Source organism: Anthonomus grandis, chromosome 18 (assembly GCF_022605725.1).
Source record: "Anthonomus grandis grandis chromosome 18, icAntGran1.3, whole genome shotgun sequence".
Lineage (NCBI taxonomy): Eukaryota > Metazoa > Arthropoda > Insecta > Coleoptera > Curculionidae > Anthonomus > Anthonomus grandis.
The window spans coordinates 10,103,323-10,131,067 of NC_065563.1; the positions used below are offsets into that span (position 1 = coordinate 10,103,323).

At 34.2% G+C, this 27,745-nt stretch overlaps 1 protein-coding gene, 1 long non-coding RNA gene and 1 other non-coding gene across 4 annotated transcripts in view; 1 reads left to right on the forward strand and 2 right to left on the reverse strand.

The window, feature by feature from the left end:
• Nucleotides 1-27,745, reverse strand: part of LOC126747001 (roundabout homolog 2-like) — a 456,442-nt gene that overhangs the window by 80,428 nt on the left and 348,269 nt on the right. The window lies entirely within an intron of this gene.
• Nucleotides 185-256, reverse strand: Trnap-agg (transfer RNA proline (anticodon AGG)). Its single transcript has one exon. It is a non-coding gene; the product is annotated as a tRNA-Pro (tRNA).
• The window catches only part of LOC126747007 (uncharacterized), a 71,633-nt gene continuing 48,056 nt past the window's right edge, over nt 4,169-27,745 (forward strand). The window contains exon 1 of the long non-coding RNA XR_007664068.1: nt 4,169-4,349. This is a non-coding gene — a long non-coding RNA (uncharacterized LOC126747007). The remainder of the gene's footprint in view (nt 4,350-27,745) is intronic.

Here is a 27,745-nt window from a genome sequence, read left to right on the forward strand (position 1 = left end):
CATAGAAAGTATACTCATCGCTCTCTCTAAGGCCTTATACTCTTCATAAGTTTATCCTTGTCTTATTCATTATTTTATGAAAAGCTCTTAAAAATCGCTTTAAAAAATTGTAAAAAGAGAAAATTAATCAATTATTGAATAAATCATCTAGAGTTAAATTAATAAAAAATAAAAAAAAAGTTTTGGGCTCGTCCGGGATTTGAACCCGGGACCTCCCGCACCCTAAGCGGAAATCATACCCCTAGACCAACGAGCCAACTGACTGAGTTTTGATTTAGGCACGTTATACATGTTGACGCTTTAACGCTCAGAATAACGTAAATAAATATTCATAAATAAATTAAAAAATGTTCATAACCACGAATTTTGTACACATTTATTTAATACATCCGTGTGTAATTTAACTATAGCCAATTTTTTACGTTACTGTAATTTTAGTTTTTCATATTAACTTAAATAAATAAAAAATAATTAAAAAAATAAAATTCTATTGTCTATTGTCTAACTTTCATGTTGGCTAGCGGACATGAATTCACGTGAATGCCCTGGCCAATGACAGAAATTTAAGCGCACTTTAAATCATCTGGGAGACCTATGACTTGGAAAATTAAATCACGAAAATTGAATATTTAATTGTAATAAAAATTTTTTATATTATTTGCGTTTTAAAATTAAAACATTAATAACAATTAATCAACCTCAATATTTGAGGCACTGGTTAATAAAAGCGACGTTGCCAAATGCATTTTACCGTCAAGAAATTAATGACGTCAATACCCCCAATAGCCAATGATAAGAATGCATTTAGATTCACATCATTGCCCTCTCATAAAAACGTTAATTAATACCGATTAAATATTTAGGTCGTGCGATATGTGTTGCGTAAGTCCCATTCTCGTGAAAACAACAAATTGAAACAACGAATTAATAAATATACCTCCACTGCCAATTCAATGAAAAGTAAATGGCCACTAACTACTATAGGCGGCCGCCATTTTGCGTGATTGTGTCCTTTCGATGTTGACAAATTTCAGTTGTGCCAATTGCAAGGAAACAAAACAATTAAAACAAATCTCCCAAAAACTTTAATTGTTTTATTTCCCTATAATTGGCACCACCGAAATTCATCAGAGTGACCAACATCAAAAAGATATAATCACGCAAAATGGCGGCCAGCTAGTCAATGGCATCTGTCACTCTATATGTTAATAAAAGCGTCGTTGCCAAATGCATTTTAGTTTCAAGAAATTAGTCTCGAATCACATCGTTGCCCGCCCATACACGCACATAGGAACGGCAATTAATTCCGGCAAAATAATTGGGTCGCGCGATACGTGTTGCCTATCCACTCGGCGTTTTATCGCGCCGGGAGATTTTTAATTTCCGGAGAGGAAAACGGTCGTTTTTCTCGTTTTTTTTTTTTTTGGTTGTTTTAAGGCTCGCGGGGCCCGTATGCGCGCTTAATTAAAAATTAGAACACCTCCTAAATCACCTGGCAAAAGGTTTTCATGCTAAAATGCCGTTTATTTTCGCGTAATTTGCTCGATTTATTCAGCGAGCGGCAAAAATACCTAACTTACAACAAACAAACAAACAACGATATACCCGACGGCGATCGCGTGACTCTTTTGATTTATACTGACCTTTAAAATAATTAGTTATACCGAATCTATGGCTAGATTCGAACCATATACACCCTGAATGACATCTGTCATATGTCAACTGTCAGCTGGTTTGTGTCAATTATCAATTGCGCCTTTGCCACATAACAGATTATCCCTGAAAGTTACCCACAAGTGGAAAACTTGTTGTTGTATCAACTTAATGGGCCCCTCATGGAAATGTGAACATATGTCAGATAACCCTTAAGGGACTTAATTTCATGAGCTTGTTTATCCCGTAAATATTTAGTTTCCAAATCCTTTAAATGTTAGGTACACAAGTATGTAAAGTAGGCCCCTTAGACTCGTTAGGTCGTTTGTTTTAAATTTGGGCGTGGTTAAAATGGCTGACTGACATCGGCCATTTGCTTATGCTTAAGTTATAATAGGAAATTAATAATGGCCTTTTATGTGACCCATACGTAAGACCGAAACAAAAGACGACGAACCCGATAAGGGAAACTTTCTGCTGGAAATTAATTCAAAATTCCGGGAAAACCGAGAGGGACGGAGGGGGGAAATTAACCGCTAGTTTAGATTCGAGATAACCACGCGTTCGCATCCCTCTCTATTATTTTCATTTTGCGAAGCTTTTCTATATAGAATAGGGCCCTAATTATAGCATAAAACGCGAAGTTAATAGCGGAATTTGTCCCTTTTCGAGGGTTTTCTTTACCCTTTCGATATATCTTCCGGTGTACAGATGAGAGATAAGAAGTTTACGCTTACGTGTACCGGAAGGGTTGAAATTTGATTAGTTTATGTTTGTTTTAAGGGTCTGAGGGGAATAATTTGTTCAATTATTTTCGGGAAAAAAGTCCCTTTTTTTACCCTTGATGTATTATTGTATTAAGTATATTGTATACGAGAAAATTTCCGGGCGATTTTCAATAAGCCATTTCTATATAAGGCGAGACCGTTTTGACAGTAAACACTTCCTGGCGATTTCCCGGGTTACCGGAAATGGTCGCCAGCGGCCAGTTTTCTCCCATCACTGTTATCGGTTTCTACTTTAAAAATTACGATTTTTATTGTGAAAGCGTCAACACTTAAAAAAAAAATCTTCTTGAATACTGCCCTGTCTCCCTACTCGCTTAAAGTAGGATGCGCGCACCGTTGCCATGGCTACGCATGACGCGTAACAAGGCGACCCCGGGCTTCCTTGACATCTTGGCGACAGGGTCGCATTCAGTTTTAATAATTTAATAATGATATTAATAATAATAATAATAATAATAATAATAATAATAATAATAATAATAATAATAATAATAATAATAATAATAATAATAATAATAATAATAATAATAATAATAATAATAATAATAATAATAATAATAAATCGTTGTTTATTTAGTATTTGACTGCTATGTCTATTACACAGAAGGCGATATTTAGCTGACATATAGCTATTTTTACATATAACATTAAGTCTAACTTAAAAGTTGGGTTTTGTGGATAGATCGGTTAATTGCTCAAAACAACTACTTGTTTCTAGCCAACGTTTCGAACTATGTTCAAATCATCTTCTTCAGGTCTCGTTAAATTAAAATAGTAAAACGTAGATATGTTAAAGGGCACTTACGTAAAGGAGGTATTACAATAAAATATAGGTTGTGAAACAAACTAGAGCCGAGGTATACTATTTTAATTTATCGAAAGAGAACTACGACTTCGAGCCCTGAAGATGAATTAAGTGTAATTCAAAACGTTGGCTAGAATCAAATAGTTTCCTTGAGCAATTGACCAATTTAGCCACAAAAGACCACTAAAAATTCATAATCTTTGGTCACCAATTCGCAAGAATAACTTAAGTGTAACATTAAATTTATTTATACAATTTAACAGAAATATATGATAAATAGTGTTTAAACGTTGCGTTCTAAATTTAGAAAGATATATTTTTAGATATACGGGTTTTACTCATTCTAAGATTTTATGGGTAAAGGTTAACAAATGAACGTTCTAGATTTTATTAAGAAGTGCATTAAAGAACTTTTAGTTTTTTAGAAACTGGTTAATATTTTTTTATGGCAAAAAGATGTCTAACACATATTCTTTGTCCCCTTTATGTACGGCTATTATTCACCGAGTACAATATCAAACAAACTTTGTTGAATACACAGTTGGTGATTTAGCTTATTACCAAATAACAAAAACTGGGACTTCCCAGCATTCAAAGTTGATCTAAAAAATCGTCCATAAATCTTAAAAGAACCAAATTTTAATAAATAAAACAAAAGTTTCAGTCACAAATCTCGCATCTGTCTCGGTCTTCATTCAAACATTATTTTTTTAAATTATATTAATAGTTTAATATAATTAATAGTTTCTCTATAAATTTATAACAAAAAATCCTAAACCGCCTTATTCATTTCAATTTATTTCAATATTAAAACGAAACTTCCTGACTGCGGCCCTGTCTCCATACTCACTCTATAGTAGGATGCGCGCGCCGGTGCCATGGCTACGCATGACGCGTTAAGGTAAGCGTTCACAGGTCGGCATCGTACTCATCAAACGGATTTGACTATTCTTTACACTGATCCGCCGCGAACGGATCGTACGCATTGTACTATCGGTATTACTGGCGCGAATTCTCGAAGAGGCAATTATTATTAATTACTCAATCCAACAAAGACGGGACAACATTTGGGAAGAAATTGAAAGTAAATTGAATACATACTGGTAAGTCATTTTTACAACTCAAAATGTTATTGTTGGACTTGAATATACAATATTTTTGACGTACATTTTATTGTCAAGATGGGTTCAGTAAATTCCAGATAGCTGCTTCTTTGTTTCATTGCTTCCATCTATTTAAAACTGTGCTATTGTTTACTCTAAATAGTATGAGTAATGAAACTTATGAGATGGGCTACTGCTGAACTCTCCTTAACTGCCATTCTACTGACCCTGTTTCCGAGTTAAAACAGTTCTTGAAGCCATCTCTAACTGCCAAAGCATCCATACGTGAGTTACCACCAATGTTTGTTAAGTTTCGTAAACCCCTCATGTCGGAAATAGAAACACGCAAATCATTTTCTGTCCAATGACACGTGTCATTCCTTAGAAAATTATGAAGACAGCATGTAGCCAGAACAACAGTCACGACGTTTTCGGGCAATATAGACAACTTGTGTTCGAAAATTCTAAATTTCCTTGCCAGTATCCCAAATGAGTTTTCTACCGTATTTCTAGCACCACTCAACCTATAGTTTTTCTTCATCTCTTAACGCGTCATCGCGTGAGTAAGGTCGCATTAAATACGTGCATAATGGAAACGCTTCATCACCAATTATGATATGGGGCAAAGAATCATTGCTTCCAGGCAGTCGTTTTGATGGAGGTATATTTAGTGTTCCATGCTGCAAGGCTTTACCCAAATCAGAAGTTCGCAAAATGCTCGCGTCAGAGTTTTTACCATAGCCACCGACATCGACAACTACAAATTTATTATTCGCATCCACCAAGGCCAATAGCACTATACTGAAATGTTTCTTATAGCAGAAATAATTCGAACCACTATGAGGCGGTGCCTGAATAAGCACGTGTTTTCTGTCGACTGCAGCAATCGCGTTGGCAAAGTTCCATTTTTCAAAGAACCACTTTTCAGATTCGATCCACAACTTTTCTGTAGGTTTTAGCATCACAATTGGCTTATGGCTTGGCAGGTTAAGTACACGATTTCTCGTATTGTACGTTCACCCAGCCTAAAGGAAAAAGACATTGACCGAAAACCTGAAACAAAGTAAAAGAAATTTAATAATTCAGTAAAGTTGTCGGGTCGGATTCCAACCGACTGTTTTATACATTTTAAAATTATAGGCTGAACGGTGATAACTTTACTTCATCTTTGAAAAACATTACAGACCCAAATCACAACTTTTAAAAGAAGTTCATTTATGGTTACAGGAGGTGCGTGCAGGGAGCGATAGACTAGAATTAGGGACAACCATCGGAAAGCTCTGAATCTGCGTAGGACCAAAAGTGGCCAAGCAGCATCTAAATTGAAGCCTCCATATTTAACAGATGAGGAAGAACGGCGTTCCAACTTATCGTCTGTGAGTTTTACAGACAACAGTGAACAGGGCGAAGCGGAGAGTGAAGCAAGTTTCACTCCTATAAATCAAAATAACATCGCAACAACCGAATCAAGCGATATCCAAAGTTCACTGCCCACTTCGTCCGTGACATCATCACGAAATGTTATTAAAAGATCCAGGTACGCAGCTTCTTAAAATCCAAGTGCAGGCAGGATCCTTCAAGAATACCTTGCAAAAAAGGAGTCAGCAGCCAACCGAAACGAAAATAACCCCATGATCGATTTTTTCATAAATATGGCGAAAACTGTCGAGACTTTTCCTAAGCAAGATCAAATATATATTAAAGCGCAGCTATTTCAAATGCTTAATAGCACAGAGATGAGACTCGCAGATTCTTCACGCCCTTCTGTATCAAACGTAATACCCTCGACATCATCAAATTTTATGGGAAGAGAATTTAGAAAGTAAACTAGAACTTTTCAACCATTTCATTATAGAACTTTTTGATAAACATGCTCCCATAATACAGGTCCGAGCAACAAAACCAAAAGCTCCCTGGTTAAATGATGACATTCGTCACCTAAAAGTATTGAGAGATAAAAGTTGGCAAAAGTATAGAAAGACTAGATCGGACGCTGACCATTTACTCTTTAAAAATATTCGTAACCAGACATTATCTGCCACTAGAGCTGCAAAAAAGAGATATATTATAAATACTTCTCAATTAAACAATACAGCTAAACTCTGGAAAACTCTTCAAGCTTTAAATGTTCGCTCACAAAAAAAACACATTATACCAAGTAACCTCTCAAATCCTAATGAAATTAATAGTTATTTTACATCCTTTTTGCAATCCATATCAAATCCTTCAAATAATCAAATTTTATATTATAACACCCATATATTTAACCCAGAAATAAACTTCAAATTTTCTTTAGCTACAATAGATGAAATACACTCTGCTCTACATAACATCCGAACTAACGCTGTTGGTACAGATCAAATTAATGCAAAAATGCTAAAAATATGTAGCCTTTAATAGATCATATAATTTTACACATTATTAATACGGCCATAGAGAAGAAACAAGTCCCAACAATCTGGAAAACTGCTCTGGAAATCCCACTACCAAAGAATAGTCAACCCTCCCATTTTTCTGAGTTAAGGATCATAAGTATTCTTCCCACCCTGTCAAAAATTTTTGAGCGAATCCTTTATAACCAAATATTCACTTATTTCACTGTTAATAAAATCCTGCCTGATAATCAATGTGGATTTCGAGAGAATTTTAGTACAGTATCTGCTTTAGCATCTGTGCTTGATGATATATTCAGGGCCTGCGATGAAGGCTACATAAATATTTTGGTACTTCTAGACTTCTCCAAGGCCTTTGATACTCTGGATCATCGTCTCCTATTAGCTAAGCTAAAATATTATGGGTTCGACGCGGACTCTGTTCAATTAATTAATTCATTTCTAAGCAAACGGTCGCAAAAGGTGGTCTATAACAATATTACGTCGAATGCATTGGATATTCTGTCGGGTGTGCCACAAGGAGCTATTTTATCACCCCTTCTATTTATTATTTACACTATTGATATACTTCTCGCACCTAAATACTGTAAAACACAAGCATACGCGGATGACACACAAATCTATGTCTCTTTTGATTATAACAAATCGCAAGAAATGGTCGATAAAATAAACGCTGATCTTCAGGTAATTAAAGAATTATCTGCCAAACATAACCTAAATTTAAATTCTGACAAAACTAAACTATTATGTATTGGCAGCAAAATCAAAAGAAACTCTATTAAAAATAACTTAAAATTAAAAATAAATGATACTACATTAAAATTTGTATCCAGTGCAAAAAATCTTGGCTTAACTATCGACGAAGATCTCAGATTTAGTGCACACGTTCAGAATATAACAAGAAAAAGCTTCTGTGCGCTGAAATTATTATATAATAATCGGCACATTCTTAACTACTCGTTGAAAAAAAGTTTATGCGACACATTAGTACTCTCACATTTCAACTATGGTGACTTTATATACGGTCCATGTCTTACTGCTCTCGATAAACAAAAAATACAAAGGGTACAGAACGCATGCTGTCGATTGATATACGGAATTAGGAAGCATGACCATATTACTCATAAAATTGTAGAATCTAACTGGCTAAATATGGAAAGCCGTAGAAAACTACATCTTTCAAATTTTGTGCATAAGCTTCTCAATACCACTAACACCTCGAATACTCTTAAAAATAAATTTCTGCCAAGGACAAGCATGCATGGACAAAATATTAGAAACAAAAACAAATTCTCCATTCCGTTACATAAAACATCTATGTATAAAAGATCCTTTTCATATAATGCAATCACCTTATATAATTCCATACCTGATAATTTTAAAATATTTCATATTAACAAATTTAAATACAAATATTATAATTAATTTATTTAATCAACAAATTCGCCATGAATAAGAAAGGATTTTTTTCTTTCTTTCTTACTAAAGACAAAAAGACACCTAAAATGAGCATGTTGAGGCAATACTTAATAAAAAAAATAAAGGGGTAAATTAGAAAAAATGGGAGAATAACCAGGAAAAGTGTATCAGACTTGTGTAATAAACCAACCTTATAATATATTTGAAGAATTTATAAACAGGTATTGGCATTGTATGCTGAACTGGACTAGGCTTTGAAATTATTTCAAAATATAACTATCTACTTTTTAAAGAAAATCTCTACCTGCTACTGGATAAAGCTATATTACGGTCTTTTGTATCGCACAGTTTGTCGTTGTGTATAATAATTCTTTAAGTAACTTTTCTTTTCTTTCTACAATATGTGCGTACATTTAAAAAGCTATTCGCTAATAAGTTGCATGATATTGTTTTATTTTCACTTCAAAGGGATTAGGTAGGTAAAGTAGTAAGAGTAGCCACATGGCTAGACTTCGCCTCTCTTATATCTCTATAGAAATGTATGTATAATAATCACAACTGTAAACTATTTGTTTGTTAAATAAAAGACGTTTATTATTATTATTATTATTATTATTATTATTATCTGGTGATTAGGTAGGGATTATTTCAAATGTTATGCCTTTTCCAACAACTACATCAAATCCAATACTTCCTCAACCAACTGCTTGGAAAGAAAATTTTGCTCAGCCACCTACACCCAATGCGCTGCAATCTCTGCTACCTGCTTCGTATCTGGTCCACCGTCACCTGCTATAGACGAAACTCAGTCGTCTCCTCACCAGGACTCGAACTTCGAAAATACCGGATATTCTCCTACAAACGATCCCAACGCACAATATCTAAGTACATATTTATCTTGGCATAATAAAAATAGCACCTAGTACAGCACACCTACAGGTATAAATGAATCCATTGGTGTTCCTAAGATTAAAAAATAAAAGAAAACGCTACCCCGATAGGTGGAAGAATCCTCGTACCTCGCTAGCCCAACTGATAAAAGCGTTGGCCCAGATACTTCGAGGATCCCACTGGGGGCAGACTTTTTTTTGAAGTTCATTTATGTCTGTAAAATTGCACTTTTCATTTAACAGGTGAATTTATCTACGACTAAAATTGATTTTAAATATATACCTTATACAAACGGCAAGTCTTTCTTCGGGTCCAATCGCTTCCCTATATGTGGTATTCGGTCTTTGTAAATGTGGTCTCAGGATGTTAAGAAGAGCAGTAATCTTGGCATGCGACACACGAAAATACTGGAAGAATTTTACGTCGTCGTTCACCAAATTAGGAAATGGCGTATGATATTCACCATATAACAATCTCATCTTGAATATATCATGTATCCAGATTTTTCGTTTCTTTTTCTGTCTTTCTTCGTCCGCTAACAAACATGCAACCACAACAAGTTCTTCTTCATCACTTTCCATTGCCATTTGCCCCGCACATATAATTTTGTTGTGCTCGATAAGACAATCCGAACGCTGATGTTGAAAAATCCGATAACAGTGGCCGTCGTTTCGGCAATACGAATTCTGCGGATACAGTGGACGCAGTGCTATGTACCTACTCCGTTTATGCGATTCGTCCGATACGTACGATGCCGACCTGTGAACGCTTACCTTAACGCGAAGAGTCTTATTTGACATCTCGGCGACAGGCCGCACTCAGTTTTGTTATTATAGAATTATTTTTCGTTAAATCAATTTTTTAATTCATTTATAAGAAAATAAAAACATTCTAATACAGCCACGTATTAACAGACAACTATTTATTAAGGACTTATCCCAAGGGTAAGGAACACTACAGAGCCGATATTATAGTTGGTGATATAAGTATAGACTTATTTTCTAATAAAGACCTTAACGAAGAACATAAAATTTTTTCATTTTTGAATTTATATTTTATATCAAGCAAGTAACAAGACCAGCATCAAAAACATGTCTTGATCATTATTTTATAAAAACACAGGATAATGCATTATTTAATAATATCCAGTCATAAATTCTTAATTTCGATTTAACTGACCAATTTCCCATTTTGTTTGATTGTCTCGACTAGAAATAAAAGCACTATCAAGTTGCCAATTTAAGAGATGCACAGAAACTCGATTATTTTCACTTTTTATGTAAACTAGTTTGATTGTATTTAAAATTTCCGAAATATTATTACTATTATTATTAATTCACTCCCATATTAAAAAAATGATTAAAAAAATCTTCCTGACTTCGGCCCTGTCTCCATACTCGCTCTATACTAGGATGCGCGTATCGTTGCCATGGCTACGCATGACGTGTAACCAGAAGACCCAAAGCTTCCTTGACTTCTCGATGACAGGACCGCATTCAGCTTTATTTGAATTATTTTTTTAAGCTTTAAACTTAAATCCGGTTTATTTTTCCTTTTGAAAATTTCTTTGAATATCAAACGAGAAATCCCCTATTAATACCTCCGGATTCACCAAAGTAATTGTATGCCATTCAGTGCACTGAGGTTGAAGCAATAATTGCAAACACCCATCCAGGTAGTTCTCTTTACTTATTTGGTGACTATAACCTGCCTTTAGCAATATAGTATTGTGAGAATGGAGTCCAATCTGCCTAATGTATTAGAGGATATCATGCAGTTAGTGTATTTGGCAATTTTAATTTCCTTTATAGACTTTTATCATAGTGCCAAGGTAGTATAGCCTCGGTAGATTCTTGCATTTAATGGCCACAGATACCTACCTTTCCTGATTTTCTTAACCACAAGAGCTACCATTGTTCCATAAAGGCAGAGAGATCTTATTTACAATTTCGGGAACACTTTAAGGAATTCTTACGTGCTAACTATAAAGAACTAAACACTTTATTTTTCTATGTGCCTTTAAAATATAAAACTACCCCAACTTATCCCTCTTGATTCTCAAAAGATCTAAAACAACTTATCAGGGCAAAAATTTTCGTTCAAGATGTAAAGAGCTTGCCAGTGAGTGTCGTCAAAATTATATTGTCCACCTGGAGAACCGGTTAAGCTGTGATTTCGCTCAGTTATGTAAATTTGTTAATTCATCTGAATCCAGTAACAATTTGCTTAATACCATGCATCTGGGCACCTCTACTGTCTTAGAGGGTAATGGTGTTTCCAACCTCTTTGCTAGATACTTCTTTACTCGCTATAGCAACAAATCCCTTAATAACAATATTGATGACTCAATATTTCTGAATTTAATCCAGTTATATTTAGCCTTGCTAAAGTGCTTGAAGGCATATTGTCTCTTCCAAACAATCTTAGCTCTGTAAGCCTCTTCACCTACTGTTTAATGGAAAACAAGTTTCCTGAAATGTGGTTTTGCAGCTACGTAGTCCCTATATTGAAGACTACCGACCAATAAGTGTTCTATCATGAATTCCTAAACTTTTGAAAAATTGTTAATACCATTCCTTATTTGGCAATTTTTGACTGTACTGTAAGCCAAATAGCATGGTTTTGTTCCTCAAAGATCAACAGATCAGCAATCTACTAATCTATCAACAAGACATCTTGCAGACATTTGAGGAACATTCTCAAATTGATTCAATTTATACAGACTCCTCCAAGGCTTTTGATTGTGTTAAAATGGGTACTTATTTGGTTGGTAGAATCCAATGTGTTAAAATAAAAAAAATGTTCACAACAGATTTCAGTTCTCTCTGGAATCAATCATTTATTGGACCATACATAATTATTATATAGACTCTACAGCCCTGAACAGGGTCTATATCATTGTCGACTTGGGGGTGGTTTTGGATAGTATGCATTCATTTCAATCCCACATCGATTCACTTGTTTCTAGAGGATTGAGCCGATTGGGGTTTATTTTGCGCAATTCTGCTGAAGTATCTGTGTATTCAGTATGAATTATTTAGATTTCCTTAGTAAAGTCATGGCTCAATTATGCATTTCCTGTATGCTCTCCGTTCTACCAGGTGCATATTGACAGGATTGAAGCTATACATAATAAGTTTCTGAGATATTGTGGGCTTAGAGAAAAGTGGACATATCGGGATATGAAGGCAATGGGCAACGTAAGGAGTTTGGAAGGTGATCAAGAGTTTTTTGATTTATGCACATTATTTAAACTGATTTTAGGCGATTTACACTATCCTGATCTTTTGAGCAGCATCGATTTCTAAATTCCAAAATACTAAAGGGACTTTCAAAGGACTATTGCCTTCAAGCCCTTTTTTCAAATTGGCAAATGGTATTGGTTGTGCCATTTATCTCTTTCAATTCAAACCTCAGTGCCATACATTAGTTTCATTTAGGTTAAGTTCAATTATTATGATCAATTGTGAATATTATTTAAAATAATTATCGGTTTTCGGATATAATTACATGGTACCTGCTTTTTTATATATATTTTATTAATAAGTTTGGTAGGAAAAGAGGATGATCCCGTTGAATAAATAAATAAATTTTTAATTATATTATATGGGAAAATATTCTAACTAGTTTTATTTTATTTAAAATTTCCGAAATAAACTTGTTATTATTATTATTTCAGTCCAATATTGAAAAATTCGCTAAAAAAATTTTCCTGACTTCGCCCCTGTGTCCCCACTCGCTTCTAATAGAATGCGCGCACCGTTGCCATGGCTACGCATGACGCGTAACAAGGCGATCGGAGGTTTACTTGACATCTCAACGACAGGATCGCACTCAGTTTTGTTTATTTTTTTTTAAAGTTTTGAATTTATTTATAATGTAGTTTCTCTATAAACTGATAACAAAAAAATTCCGAAATCCAGTTTATATTTTGCCTATCGAAAATCCCTTCGAATACGAAACGAGGAATTATTTAGTGATGCGCGGGGTGCATCTCATAAATTTTTATGGTGCACTCGACGGTTTTCTTGGCCGTCAACAATTTTTCCCGCCCCCGTAAAGATTTTCCGGAATTTTCAGCGGTTTTCGCTTGTCGGGGCTAAAAACTCGATATTCGCGCTGACAGACATTTTGAAAGGTTTCGTGTTCAACCGCGATTTCCAGGCCATATAACGATCGAATCAAATTTTAAAAAATAGTTCATGTAATTTTCCAGCAAGAATTTCTCTCCTAAAGCCATTCTGGGGGTGCATCCATTTGTTTTCCACGTCTTTTCCAATTCACCTGAATGTTTACCCGACCGTCTCGCCATTATTCTTCCATACTTAAGCGTCTTTTGTTTTGTTACGTGATGAAGACGTGTTTATCCAGGCTAGATAGTCTGTATAAACGGCCGCCATATTTACCCTATTTGGGGGTTTAATCTGCCCTATTGAGTGTTTTCGGTTGGGATCAGTAAACATTGGGTGCTGGTGCGGAGGGTAAATGTTTATTAAGCCGATGGGAAAGATGACTTTAGGGATGGAAAAAATTATGGATATATATATTCTCTTTGACCAAGCCAGGGTTTTAGAAGCAGTTCTCAAAACATGACTTTTACTTCTTTTGGCCTAATTTACTCTTAGTGGTAGAGTAGGTTGATGATTGGCATTCTTCTCTTGAGCTGTTGTCAAGATTTGGAGCTGAATAACTTCGAAAGTTTTGCCTGGATAGTTTTGTACTTTAACCAATATTTATAGTGCACTATTTTCTTATTATAAAACTATTGGTTTCATGTTTTTATCTTCAGTAGTTTTTGAGATATAAGACAGTTAGTCCAAACTCATAAATGCTTCTTTCAGGCACTTAAACTGTCTTTTGTATTACTCCAAGGCTGTTTCAGATATTTAGAATTCTTTATAATTTTAGGTTTTTGAGGTGCTTTTGGAACAATATCTTAACTCCCTGGAATTCTTTATCCATGACTTGTTCTGTCTCTTGGAATTCCTGGATTTATACAGTGGTATTTCCCATCGCAGAAAAGTAAAAAATTCCCGCCGCGAATATTTTTAAATCTGGATTTGACACATTCTGTCAAAAATTCGCAGAATTCGCACTAGTCAGAATGACGCTTAAAACAGTATAGGCTGGCAATGGTGTTTTCCGTTTGTACCGTGTTCAATGTGCGTTCAGTATAAAGTAAATATTATAAACTGCAATATCGGTTCATGATTATATTTTATTTGTAATTACAGGCAGTTGAGCCAGTTAAGTAACTGTGTCTCGATTGCCTCTAATTTCAGGGTTTATTTTTTTACGTCACTCAAACAACTGTGCCTCAATTGAATTGTATTCCAGGATTGGTACCAAATTTTAGGTAAATGTGGTAATTCCCGGACGTGGGCTTAACTTTCGGGAATTCCTAAACAGTTATTTAATTTTAGATGCAATTTCTGACAGTTGAGCCACTCCAGAAGTTGTGAGGTAATTTTTTATTTTGATTCCAATTCTAGCCAGTTGCCGTTTGAGTAACTGTATCTCTATTACATATAATTCCAGGATTTTTGTTTGAATTTCCAAGTAGATAATTCATGCAAAAAAAAGGGGTCAACTGCCTGAAATTCTTAACTTATTTTTCATGAGGCTCTTGAGCCAATCAAACAGATCTCACATTGCCGAGAATTCCAGGCAATTCCTGGACGTGATTTTAATTGCCTGAATTTGCTCCACCATTTTGAAAATTCAAGAACTTAATAGGTGAGCGTTTACTTTAAAGATGCACCCATATATTCTGGGAACATTCCTCCTGGCACCTTACTAAAGAACTTTGCCAGTACGTTCCTTAAATAACACTCTCAATATTCATTTTCCATGCCGGAAAACACATCAATTTCCACGCCGAAATCCAAACATTATATTTTACCTCTTTTGGGAAATTTATTATCGCCCCGCGCTCTAAACAAAGCACAATAATTCGCCTTTAAATATAAATCCGTCGAATGGCGAATAAAATCGGCAAATAATCCTGAAATATTACAAATAATCCGTCGCGTGTATGTTTGGGTAAAGTGTTTAGCAGATCGGCGAGAGAGAACCTGCACAGATGCCCCGTTTATTTATTATTTGTTTATCTATCTATCGATGCTTTAAAAAATATCCAGGACTTATGATGTTGACTATGTTACATATTGTCATTACTTGTAACTGTGTAAGATAAAGACTTAGCACTTCGCTTAAAACCATCAAATAAATAGATATTTATTTCTATATACCTTGTGAAAATTAAATCCCAAATTATTACAGACTGTATTGCCATTTCCAGTCCGGATCCCCTGGAAACAATTGAAAAATCCTCGGTTCAACTGAAAAACAACCGTCAATCTCCCAATCACGAGAGGCATCCGTAAACAACTTATGGAAAAACGAAAGGAATGCCCCCAAGGCTTCGTGAGGGAATTTATTCGGTCCCATTAACGTGCGACAATCGAGAGAACGTGAATTTATCACGTTTGAACGTCAAAACAATGCGACTATTTTCGGAACGGGAATAAAAATAGACACTGCTATCGCATCCTTTCCAAAAATCACCAATTTGGGACAGTTTGGATAAATCCATATAATAGGTGGCCATTAAAAGTCAAATATCTCAAAAACTACTAAACATAAAAATATGAAACCTATAGTTTTTTAATAAGGAAAAAGTGCCCTATAATTGTTGTTCCACGTATAAATCCATCCATGCAAAACTTTCCAAGCTATCCAGGTCTAAAGTTCAAAAAATAATTAATTCTCTATATTGAGAATATCATTCTATAGAAGTCATTTTTTTCGGAAATTCTACCGCATGATTTCCAGCCATTTAAAAGCAATTTTAAACCAAAATTAATTAGTCATTTGTTCCAGGCATTTCAGAGGTCTATTCCAAAGTTGAAGTTGCCCCAAAAGAGTTTAAGAGCCTAAACCGCTTACTCCAGGAATTTCAATTATTTTGAAGTTAGTTCCTGGTACTTTAGTTAACTTATGAAAGTCTTTTAATTAATTAAATACCTATTTCTGGCTCTCAGATCAAGCAAAATGTCCTCTAGGCATTTGAGGTACTTCTACAATTTGCACTTATATCAAGCACTTGCGTTAATTACCCACTCGTTCCAGGCTTTTTAGGAACTTACTTAAAGGTTACTTTCAGGCATTTAAAATAATTTAATGTCCTCGTCTACATGTCTCGTTAGTCTTAATACCTAAAAACAGCCCTAAAGTACCGCAAAAGAGAGTCTAAGTGCCTGGAAGAAGCATTTATAATCATGGACTAAGTGTCTTATATCTAAAAACTGTTTTATAATCAAAAAAGAGTACGCCTTAAATGTTTTTAAGGTACAAAGTAATCCAGGCAAAACTTTCCACGGTATTTCGACTCCAAACTGTCTGAAATTACAAATAAGATAAATCATGCATCCAGAATTCCAGGCTGTTAAAACCACGTCCAGGATCCCGAGATACTTTTTTTTATTCTATTCAGGTAGATCTGTTTTATCATGGGTTAAGAATTCCAGGCAGTTGAACCCACGTCTTAGCATTACCTCAAATATCTAAAATTACAAAAGAAATTTCAATTGCCAATTCCAGGCATTTGAATTGTTTATTATTCCAGGCTGAATTTACTCGATTTAGAATTAATAATAAAATAAAATCATGTATTAGGAACTCGAAGCAGTTGAACCCATGTTTTGGGCTAAACTTAACCGCCTGGAATGAAAAAAAAAAAAATCATGAATTAATAATTTCAGGCAGTTAAGACTACGTGCATCAATTACTTGAACTGCCACGAATTACAAATTAAATGAAATAATTATTTAAAAATTCCAGGCAGTTCAACCCACGATCCGGAATTGACTTAACTGCCTGGAATTGCAACATACACACCATAATTCCAGGCAGTTGAGACAGAGCTGTTTGACTGGCTCAACTGCCTTAAATTTAAAGAAATAAGTAAACCATAAGGTTCTAAGTTTAATATTCATAGACTTCAAGGTAACCACCTGTTTTAAAGAGAAAAATCTCAATACCGTGACTATTAATTATCTGGAAATAGAAATAAAACAAAATCATTCAGACAATCGGTAACGTTGGCCTGGAATAAAAATAAATGTAATTTTTTAAAATTTTGCACTATTTTTACTAAAAATAAAAAAATAAAATTCCACATAGATGAAACACTGCTGTTCAGCTTACTCACAGGCATAGAATTACAAATAAGATTAAGAATTCCAGGCAGTTGAGTTCCCATCGAGAAATTACCTTAACTGCTTGAAATTCCAAAATAAATCATGGTGTTCCAAGAAATTGAGACAGAACGAGTTCTTTAACAGCATAGAATTAAAAATAAAATAAAATCATGGATTAAGAACTCGAAGCAGTATAACCCCCGTTTCGGACTAAACTCAACTGCCTGGAATAAAAAAAAATTAATCATGAATTAAAAATTTCAGGCAATTAACAACACAACATGTTTTGGAATTACTTTAACTCCTTAAATTCCAAAAAAAATCCTGGAACTCTACAAAATTGAGAGTGCTGTTTGACTGACTCAACTGCCTGGAATTACAAATAAAATAAGATTATGGATTAAGGATTCCAGGCAGTGAAAACATCTTGTCGGACTTGCATTGTCTTATTTATTTAATGTAACACGACGTTTCGGTTGGTAAGTATCTCCAACCGTTATCAAGTGTAAAGGTTGGAGATACTTACCAACCGAAACGTCGTGTTACATTAAATAAATAAGACAATGCAAGTCCGACAAGATGTTTTCACTGTACCATTGTCTACCACCTTCAAAAACAGATTCCAGGCAGCTAAGACCCCGTCCAGGAATTACCTCAACTGCCTGGAATTCCAAAAAAAAATCTGAAATTTAAAGAAATTCAGAGCGCTGTTTTACTGGCTCAATTGCCTGGAATGAAAAACAGTCATGGATTTATAAATCCAGGCAGTTAAGACCAAGTCTTGGAATTACCTAATCGACCTGAAATTTATTATCTACAAAATTGAGGCTGCTGTTTGACTGATTCAACTGCCTGGAATTAAAAATAAAATAAAATTATGGATTAAGGATTCCAGGCGGCTAAGACCCCATCCAGGAAATACCTCAACTGCCTGGAATTCCAAAAAAAAATCCGAAACTTAAAGAAATCATGGATTTATTGGTCCAGGCAGTTAAGACCACGTCTTGGAATTAACTAATCGACCTGAAATTTAATATCTACAAAATTGAGGCTGCTGTTTGGCTGATTCAACTGCCTGGAATTAAAAATAAAATAAAATTATGGATTAAGGATTCCAGACAGCTAAGACCCCGTCCAGGAATTACCTTAACTGCCTGAAATTCCAAAATAAATCATGGTGTTCCAAGAAATTGAGACATACTGAGTTCTTTAACTGCATAGAATTAAAAATAAAATAAAATCATGGATTAAGAACTCGAAGCCGTATAACCCCCGTTTCGGACTAAACTCAACTGCCTGGAATTAAAAAAATATTAAATGATGACTTAAAAATATCAGGCAATTAAGAATACAACACGTCTGGGAATTACTTTAACTCCTTATATTTAAAAAAAAATCCTGGAATTCTACAAAATTGAGACTGCTGTTTGAGTGATTTAATTGCCTGAAATTACCAATAAAATAAGATTATGGAATAAGGATTCCAGGCAGCTAAGATTCCGTTCAGGAATTACCTCTGATTCAGGAATTGCTGCTGGAAAAAACTGCTCTATTTCCTTTAACTTAAGTTAAACTGCTCTATTTTCTGCAATTTCTGGATTTTCCTCGAATCCTCGAAATTCCAGGTAATTTACTAAATCTAGGACCTGGCCTTAACTGCCTATGATAAAATAAAACTTTTCAGCTGCCTGGAATTCGTGATTCACTTTTTTTTTTAATTTCAGGCAGTTGAGGTAATTTCTGGACGGGGTCTTAGCTGTCTGGAATCATTAATCCATAATTTTATTTTATTTTTAATTCCAGGCAGTTGAATCAGACAAACAGCAGTCTTAATTTTGTAGATATTAAATTTCAGGTCGATTAGGTAATTCCAAGACGTGGTCTTAACTGCCTGAACTTATAAATCCATTATTTTTTTTTATCTCAGGCAATTGAGACAGTAAAACAGCGCTCTAAATTTCTTTAAATTTCAGAATTTTTTTTGGAATTCCCCGCAGTTGAGGTAATTCCTGGAAGGGGTCTTAGCTGTCTCGAATCATTAATCCATAATTTTATTTTATTTTTAATTCCAGGCAGTTGAATCAGCCAAACAACAGTCTCAATTTTCTAGATATTAAATTTCAGGTCGATTATGTAATTCCAAGACGTGGTCTTAACTGCCTGGACCTATAAATCCATCATTTTTTTAAAATTTCAGGCAATTGAGCCAGTAAAACAGCGCTCTAAATTTCTTTAAATTTCAGAATTTTTTTTTGGAATTCCAGGCAATTAAGGTAATTCCTGGACGGGGTCTTAGCACTCTGGAATCTTAAATTCATAATTTAATTTTATTTTATTTTTAATTCCAGGCAGTTGAATCAGTCAAACAGCAGCCTCAATTTTGTAGATATTAAATTTTAGGTCGATTAGGTAATTGCAAGACGTGGACTTAACTACCTGGACTTATAAACCCATGATTTTTTTTAATTTCAGGCAATTGAGCCAGTAAAACAGCGCTCTAAATTTCTTTAAATTTCAGATTTTTTTTGGAATTCCAGGCAGTTGAGGTAATTCCTGGAAGGGGTTTTAGCTGTCTGAAATCCTTAATCCATAATTTTATTTTATTTTTAATTCCAGGCAGTTGAATCAGCCAAACAGCAGTCTCAATTTTGTAGATATTAAATTTCAGGTTGATTAGGTAATTGCAAGACGTGGTCTTAACTGCCTGGACTATAAATCCATGATTTCTTTAAGTTTCAGAATTTTTCTGGAATTCCAGGCAGTTGAGGTAATTCCTCGACGGGGTCTTATCTGTCTGGAATCCTTAATCTATAATTTTATTTTATTTTTAATTCCAGGCAGTTGAATCAGCCAAACAACAGTCTCAATTTTGTAGATATTAAATTTCAGGTCGATTAGGTAATTCCAAGACGTGGTCTTAACTGCCTGGACCTATAATTCCATCAATTTTTTTTAATTTCAGGCAATTGAGCCAGTAAAACAGCGCTCTAAATTTCTTTAAATTTCAGAATTTTTTTTGGAATTCCAGGCAGTTGAGGTAATTCCTGGAAGGGGTCTTAACTGTCTCGAATCATTAATCCATAATTTTATTTTATTTTTAATTCCAGGCAGTTGAATCAGCCAAACAACAGTCTCAATTTTGTAGATATTAAATTTCAGGTCGATTAGGTAATTCCAAGACGTGATCTTAACTGCCTGAACTTATAAATCCATTATTTTTTTTTATCTCAGGCAATTGAGACAGTAAAACAGCGCTCTAAATTTCTTTAAATTTCAGAATTTTTTTTGGAATTCCAGGCAGTTGAGGTAATTCCTGGAAGGGGTCTTAACTGTCTCGAATCATTAATCCATAATTTTATTTTATTTTTAATTCCAGGCAGTTGAATCAGCCAAACAACAGTCTCAATTTTCTAGATATTAAATTTCAGGTCGATTAGGTAATTCCAAGACGTGGTCTTAACTGCCTGGACCTATAAATCCATCAATTTTTTTTAATTTCAGGCAATTGAGCCAGTAAAACAGCGCTCTAAATTTCTTTAAATTTCAGAATTTTTTTTGGAATTCCAGGCAATTAAGGTAATTCCTAGACGGGGTCTTAGCACTCTGGAATCTTAAATCCATAATTTTATTTTATTTTATTTTTAATTCCAGGCAGTTGAATCAGCCAAACAGCAGTCTCAATTTTGTAGATATTAAATTTCATATTGATTAGGTAATTCCAAGACGTGGTCTTAACTGCCTGGACCAATAAATCCATGATTTCTCTAAGTTTCATTTTTTTTTGGAATTCCAGGCAGTTGAGGTAATTCCTGAAAGGGGTCTTAGATCTCTGGAATCCTTAATCAATAATTTTATTTTATTTTTAATTCCAGGCAGTTGAATCAGTCAAACAGCAGCCTCAATTTTGTAGATATTAAATTTCAGGTCGATTAGGTAATTCCAAGACGTGGTTTTAGCTGCCTGGACTTCTTTAAGTTTCAGATTTTTTTTTGGAATTCCAGGTAGTTGAGGTAATTCCTGGACGCAGTCTTAGCCGCCTGGAATCCTTATTCCATAATTTTATTTTATTTTTATTTCCAGGCAGTTGAATCAGTCAAACAGCAGCCTGAAATTTGTAGATATTAAATTTCAGGTCGATTAGGTAAATGCAAGACGTGGTCTTAACTGCCTGGACTTATAAATCTATGATTTCTTTAAGTTTCAGAATTTGTTTTGGAATTCCGGGCAGTTGAGATAATTCCTGAACGGGGTCTTAGCTGTCTGGAATCCTTAATCCATAATATTTTTTTATTTTTAATTCCAGGCAATTGAATCAGCCAAACAGCAGTCTCAATTTTCTAGATATTAAATTTTAGGTCGATTAGGTAATTCCAAGACGTGGTCTTAACTGCCTGGACCAATAAATCCATGATTTCTTGAAGTTTCAATTTTTTTTTGGAATTCCAGGCAGTTGAGGTAATTCCTGAAAGGGGTCTTAGATCTCTGGAATCCTTAATCCATAATTTTATTTTATTTTTAATTCCAGGCAGTTGAATCAGCCAAACAACAGTCTCAATTTTCTAGATATTAAATTTCAGGTCGATTAGGTAATTCCAAGACGTGGTCTTAACTGCCTGGACTTATAAACCCATGATTTTTTTTAATTCCAGCCAATTGAGCCAGTAAAACAGCGCTCTAAATTTCTTTAAATTTCAGATTTTTTTTGGAATTCCAGGCAGTTAAGGTAATTCCTGGAAGGGGTCTTAGCTGTCTGGAATCATTAATCCATAATTTTATTTTATTTTTAATTCCAGGCAGTTGAATCAGCCAAACAGCAGTCTCAATTTTCTAGATATTAAATTTCAGGTCGATTAGGTCATCAATTTTTTTTTATGTCAGGCAATTGAGCCAGTAAAACAGCGCTCTAAATTTCAGAATTTTTTTTGGAATTCCAGGTAGTTGAGGTAATTCCTGGACGGAGTCTTAGCCGCCTGAAATCCTTATTCGATAATCTTATTTTATTTTTAATTCCAGGCAATTAAGTCAGTTAAACAGCAGTCTCAATTTTGTAGTGTTCCAGGATGTTTTTGGGAATTTAAGGAGTTAAAGTAATTCCAAAACTTGTTGTGTTGTTAATTGCCCGAAATTTTTAATTCATGATTAATTTTTTTTTATTCCAGGCAGTTGAGGTTAGTCCGAAACGGGGGTTATACTGCTTCGAGTTCTTAATCCATGAGTTTATTTCATTTTTAATTCTATGCAGTTAAAGAACTCATTCTGTCTCAATTTCTTGGAACACCCTGATTTATTTTGAAATTTCAGGCAGTTAAGGTAATTCCTCGATGTGCTCTCTCAACTCAACTGCCTGGAATTCTTAATCTTATTTGTAATTCTATGCCTGTGGGTAAGCTGAACAGCAGTATTTCATCTATGTGGAATTTTAGAAAATTAACTTTTATAGACTGACATACTCAATATATAACCTTTAAGGTAATCACTCGCTTTACAGTCTAAGATCGGAAAAATATTCTATATAAATTACCTAAATCCTAAGTTTAGAAGAATTATCCCTATAAATGTTTCCTAAGACCCAAAGCAGATTAGCAAAAGATTTCCGAAAAATTGCCCTTTTTTAATATTTTTACTTGCAATAGGTAGAACTGCCTAAAAACGCTGATATTATGGTGATTTTTGCTAAAACCCTTAACAAAATTTATAAAGTACAGTCTGCAGAACATTTTGCTTTTTAACTTATAAAAATATTCGCATAAATGTTTTGAATTTTGGGCTTTGAACAATGTAGCAAAAAAAACTAGAACGCAGGGGACCAGATAAGCATCTCCCAAAGAAGAATTCGCCATTGTATTTGCCAGGGGTTTAACAAAAAACCCGCTTATTAAGAGATTTTTTTCCATTGATTTTAATGAAGTAACGAGACTATCAATTCCCCCGGAGCCATAAACTATCGATGACGAAAAAAAAAACGATCGTAAATCCCGAAGAGATTTCCAATAACGTCTCCGCTAATGCGGCCCTTGTCCCCCGTAAATCTACATATAATACCGCACCGTGAAGTAATCCGACCCGTTTTAAAATTTACGGGTTGCCTAATAATAAGGCCCGGAGTCCCGGGGTCTCGATTTTCCACCGGAGTTTGGCGGGTAACGAGAATAATTCACCATCCGCCTAATCTAAGGAAAGGCATTTTATACACTAGTTTTTGTGTGCGAAATTTCACACCAAATGGTCCATTTTCTTTGATATTCTCTATAAATGCCTCCCTTTCTGTGACTAAAACGTTTATTTGATACACAGAAATATCTCTTTTGCTTGTATAAACAAGAAAAGCAAACAGGGGTGTTGTCGTTCCATCTTCAGGTGCCCCGTAGGCAACGAAAACCACATCGGGCGAAAACTTTCAGTAGTAAACTTTGTGTAGCTTTTGCTGCCGTTTTTCTCCCGGAATGCTACCTCGAAACTTATTAAAATTTCTAATTTGACTACCCTGTACTGGTTTAATCATAAATAATTTACATTTTAATGGACCCAGGATCTATTCGTTTTAATTTAATTAAAACAGTACACTATTTGGGCATTTAATCCTGTAATTATTGAGCCTAAACTGATTGGAAGCCGCGGCATCCAGACTCATTAATTAAATTTGGAAAAATTTGTCAGAAGTTTTATGCGTTTTAGGGGCTTTAGTACGTTCTGTGGTGAAAACGCTCTGGAATTTAAAAAAGTTTATTTTATTTGATTTTCAGGCTAATGCTCCGCATTACCTGAGTAATAAATGGTTTTATTTTATTTGAATTCCAGGTAGTCAAGCCAGTCTTGGAATTCCTAGATTTTTTCCGGAATTCTGGGCAATTAAGTGCATCCAGGATGTTGTTTTAGTTTGACAAATATTACTAAAGTATTGGCCTTCTTAAGAAGTGCGATCTATAGCAAGTACAAATGTTAAAAAAAGGTAATACCTTAAATTTCCAAAATTATCTTGCAATTATAGAGCTATAATAAAGTCGTTTATCCTTTATATTTCAATTCTAGGCAACTCATATAGACTATTTCTTCTGGCTCAATTACCGGGAGTTACAAATAAAATGAAATCATCCATTAAGACAATTGAGACCACGACCAGGAATTACCTCAACTGATTTTTAAAATAAATCCTGGAGTTTTAAATAGTTGAGGTAAAGCTGTTCGATTGACTCAACGGTCTGGAATTACTAATAAATTAAAATCATATATAAAAAATTCGAAGCACTTGAGACCACGCCCAAGAATTACCTCAACTGCCCAGAATACTGAAATAAATTCTAGAATTCTAAGAAATTGAGACAGAGCTGGTTCAACGACTTAACTGCAATTACAAATAAAATAAAATCAAAACTGCGTGAATTTATGAAAAAATCCAGAAATTCCAGGAACGGAGTAATTTGAATACTGCCTGGAATTACAAATAAAATAAATTAACAGATTGGGAATTATAGGCAGTTGAATTCACGTCAGGAAATTACCATAATTGTGTTAAATTGTAAAAAAACTTGTTATTATAGGACTATAATAGATTCGTTTATCAATTATTTTTTTATTATAGGCAACTTACTGGTTCGATTGCTTGGAATTACAAATAAAATTAAATCATAGGTTAAAAAACTTCAGGCACAATCAGGAATTACCTCAACTGCCCTGAATTCTCAAATACATCCTGGAGCTCTAGATAGTTGATACAAAGCTGTTTGACTGGCCTGGAATTACAAATGAGATAAAATCATAGATTAGAAATTCCAGGCACTTGAGACTATGTCTGAGAATTATCTCAACTGCACGGACTTTTAAAATAAATCCTGGAATTCTAAAAAAATGAGACAAAGCTGTCCGACTTGCTCAACAACACAAAATCCTGGAATTCTAAATAACTGAATCAGAGCTGTTTCAAAGACTTAACTGCCTAGAATTACAAATAAAATAAAATCATAGAACAGAAATTAATTGGAATTACCCAAAAATTGCAAAATATTGCAATCTCAGGGAGTATATGACTCCTAAATAATTTTTTTTTTATTCTAGGCAATTGAAACAGACTTGTTTAACTGCCTGAAATAAGTAATAAAAAAATCATGGATTTGTAGTTCCAGGCAATTGTACCCACATCAGGAAATGACCAAAATAAAAAATGCCCAAAATTACAAATAAAATAAATTAATTAATAAGGAATTCCAGGCAGATGAGACAGGAATTACCGCAACTGCCTGGAATTCTCAAATACATCCTGGAGCTCTAGATAGTTGAGACAAAGCTGTTTGACTGACCTGGAATTACAAATGAGATAAATTAATAGATTAGGAATTCCAGGCACTTGAGACTACGTCCAAGAATTATCTCAACTGCAGAGACTTTTAAAATAAATCCTGGAATTCTAAAAAAATGAGACAAAGCTGTCCGACTTGCTCAACTACACAAAATCCTGGAATTCTAAATAGCTGAATCAGAGCTGTTTCAAAGACTTAACTGCCTAGAATTACAAATAAAATAAAATCATAGAACAAATTAATTGGAATTACCCAAAAATTGCAAAATATTGCAATCTTCTGGAGTATATGACTCCTAAATAATTTTTTTTTATTCTAGGCAATTGAAACAGACTTGTTTAACTGCCTGAAATAAGAAATAAAAAAATCATGGATTTGTAATTCCAGGCAATTGTACCCACATCAGGAAATGACGAAAATAAAAAATGCCTAAAATTACAAATAAAATAAATTCATTATTAAGGAATTCCAGGCAGATGAGACAGGAATTACCGCAACTGCCTGGAATTCTCAAATACATCCTGAAGCTCTAGATAGTTGATACAAAGCTGTTGGACTGGCCTGGAATTACAAATGAGATAAAATCATAGATTAGGAATTCCAGGCACTTGAGACTATGTCCGAGAATTATCTCAACTGCACAGACTTTTAAAATAAATCCTGGAATTCTAAAAAAATGAGACAAAGCTGTCCGACTTGCTCAACTACACAAAATCCTGGAATTCTAAATAACTGAATCAGAGCTGTTTCAAAGACTTAACTGCCTAGAATTACAAATAAAATAAAATCATAGAACAGAAATTAATTGGAATTACCCAAAAATTGGAAAATATTGCAATCTCAGGGAGTATATGACTCCTAAATAATTTTTTTTTATTCTAGGCAATTGAAACAGACTTGTTTAACTGCCTGAAATAAGAAATAAAAAAAAATCATGGATTTGTAGTTCCAGGCAATTGTACCCACATCAGGAAATGACCAAAATGTGTGAATTCCAGGCAGTTGCGGTAATTCCTGTCTCATCTGCCTGGAACTCCTAGTTAATTAATTTATTTTATTTGTAATTTTGGGCATTTTTTATTTTGGTCATTTCCTGATGTGGGTACAATTGCCTGGAACTACAAATCCATGATTTTTTTATTTTTTATTTCAGGCAGTTCAACAAGCCTGTTTCAATTGCCTAGAATAAAAAAAATGATTTAGGAGTCATATAGTCCCTAAGAATACAAAATATTTTGTAATTTTTGGGTAATTCCATTTCATTTCTGTTCTATGATTTTATTTTAATTGTAATTCTAGGCAGTTAAGTCTTTGAAATAGCTCTGTTTCAGTTATTTAGAATTCTAGGATTTTCTGTAGTTAAAGAAGTCGGACAGCTTTATGCCATTTTCTTAGATTTCCAGGAATTATTTCAGAAGTCTCCGCAGTTGAGATAATTCTTGGACGTAGTCTCAAATGCCTGGAATTCTTAATCTATGATTTTTTCTCATTTGTAATTCCAGACCAGTCAAACAGCTTTGTCTCAACTACCTAGAACTTCAGGATGTATTTTACAATTCCAGGCAGTTGCGGTAATTCCCTATGTCCCTAAGAATGCAAGATATTTTGCAATTTTTGGGTAATTGTTAATTATTATTAGTAATTCCCTTTAATTCCTGTTCTATAAGTTTATTTTATTTTATTTATAATTCTAGGCAGTTAAGTTTTTGAAACAGCTCTGTTTCAGTTATTTAGAATTCCAGGATTTTGTGTAGTAAAAGAACTTGGACAGTTCTGTCCCATTTTCTTAGAATTCCAAAATATATTTCAAAAGTCTCTGCAGTTCAGATAATTCTTGGACATAGTCTCAAGTGCCTGGAATTCTTAATCTATGATTTAATCCTATTTGTAATTCCAAGCAATTGAGAATAAAATCAGCTTATCGCAGTTGCCTAGAATAAAAAAATAAATGATAAACAAATCTTTTATAGTCCTATAATTACAAGTTACTTTTTATAATTTAAGGCAATTATGGTAATTTCCTGACGTTAATTCAACTGCCTATAATTCCCAATCTGTTAATTTATTTTATTTGTAATTCCAGGAAGTTTTCAAATTGCTCTGTTTTCTGAAATTTCTGGATTTTTTCATAAATTCAGGCGGTTTTGATTTTATTGTAATTGCAGTTGAGTCTTTGAACCAGCTCTGTCTCATTTTCT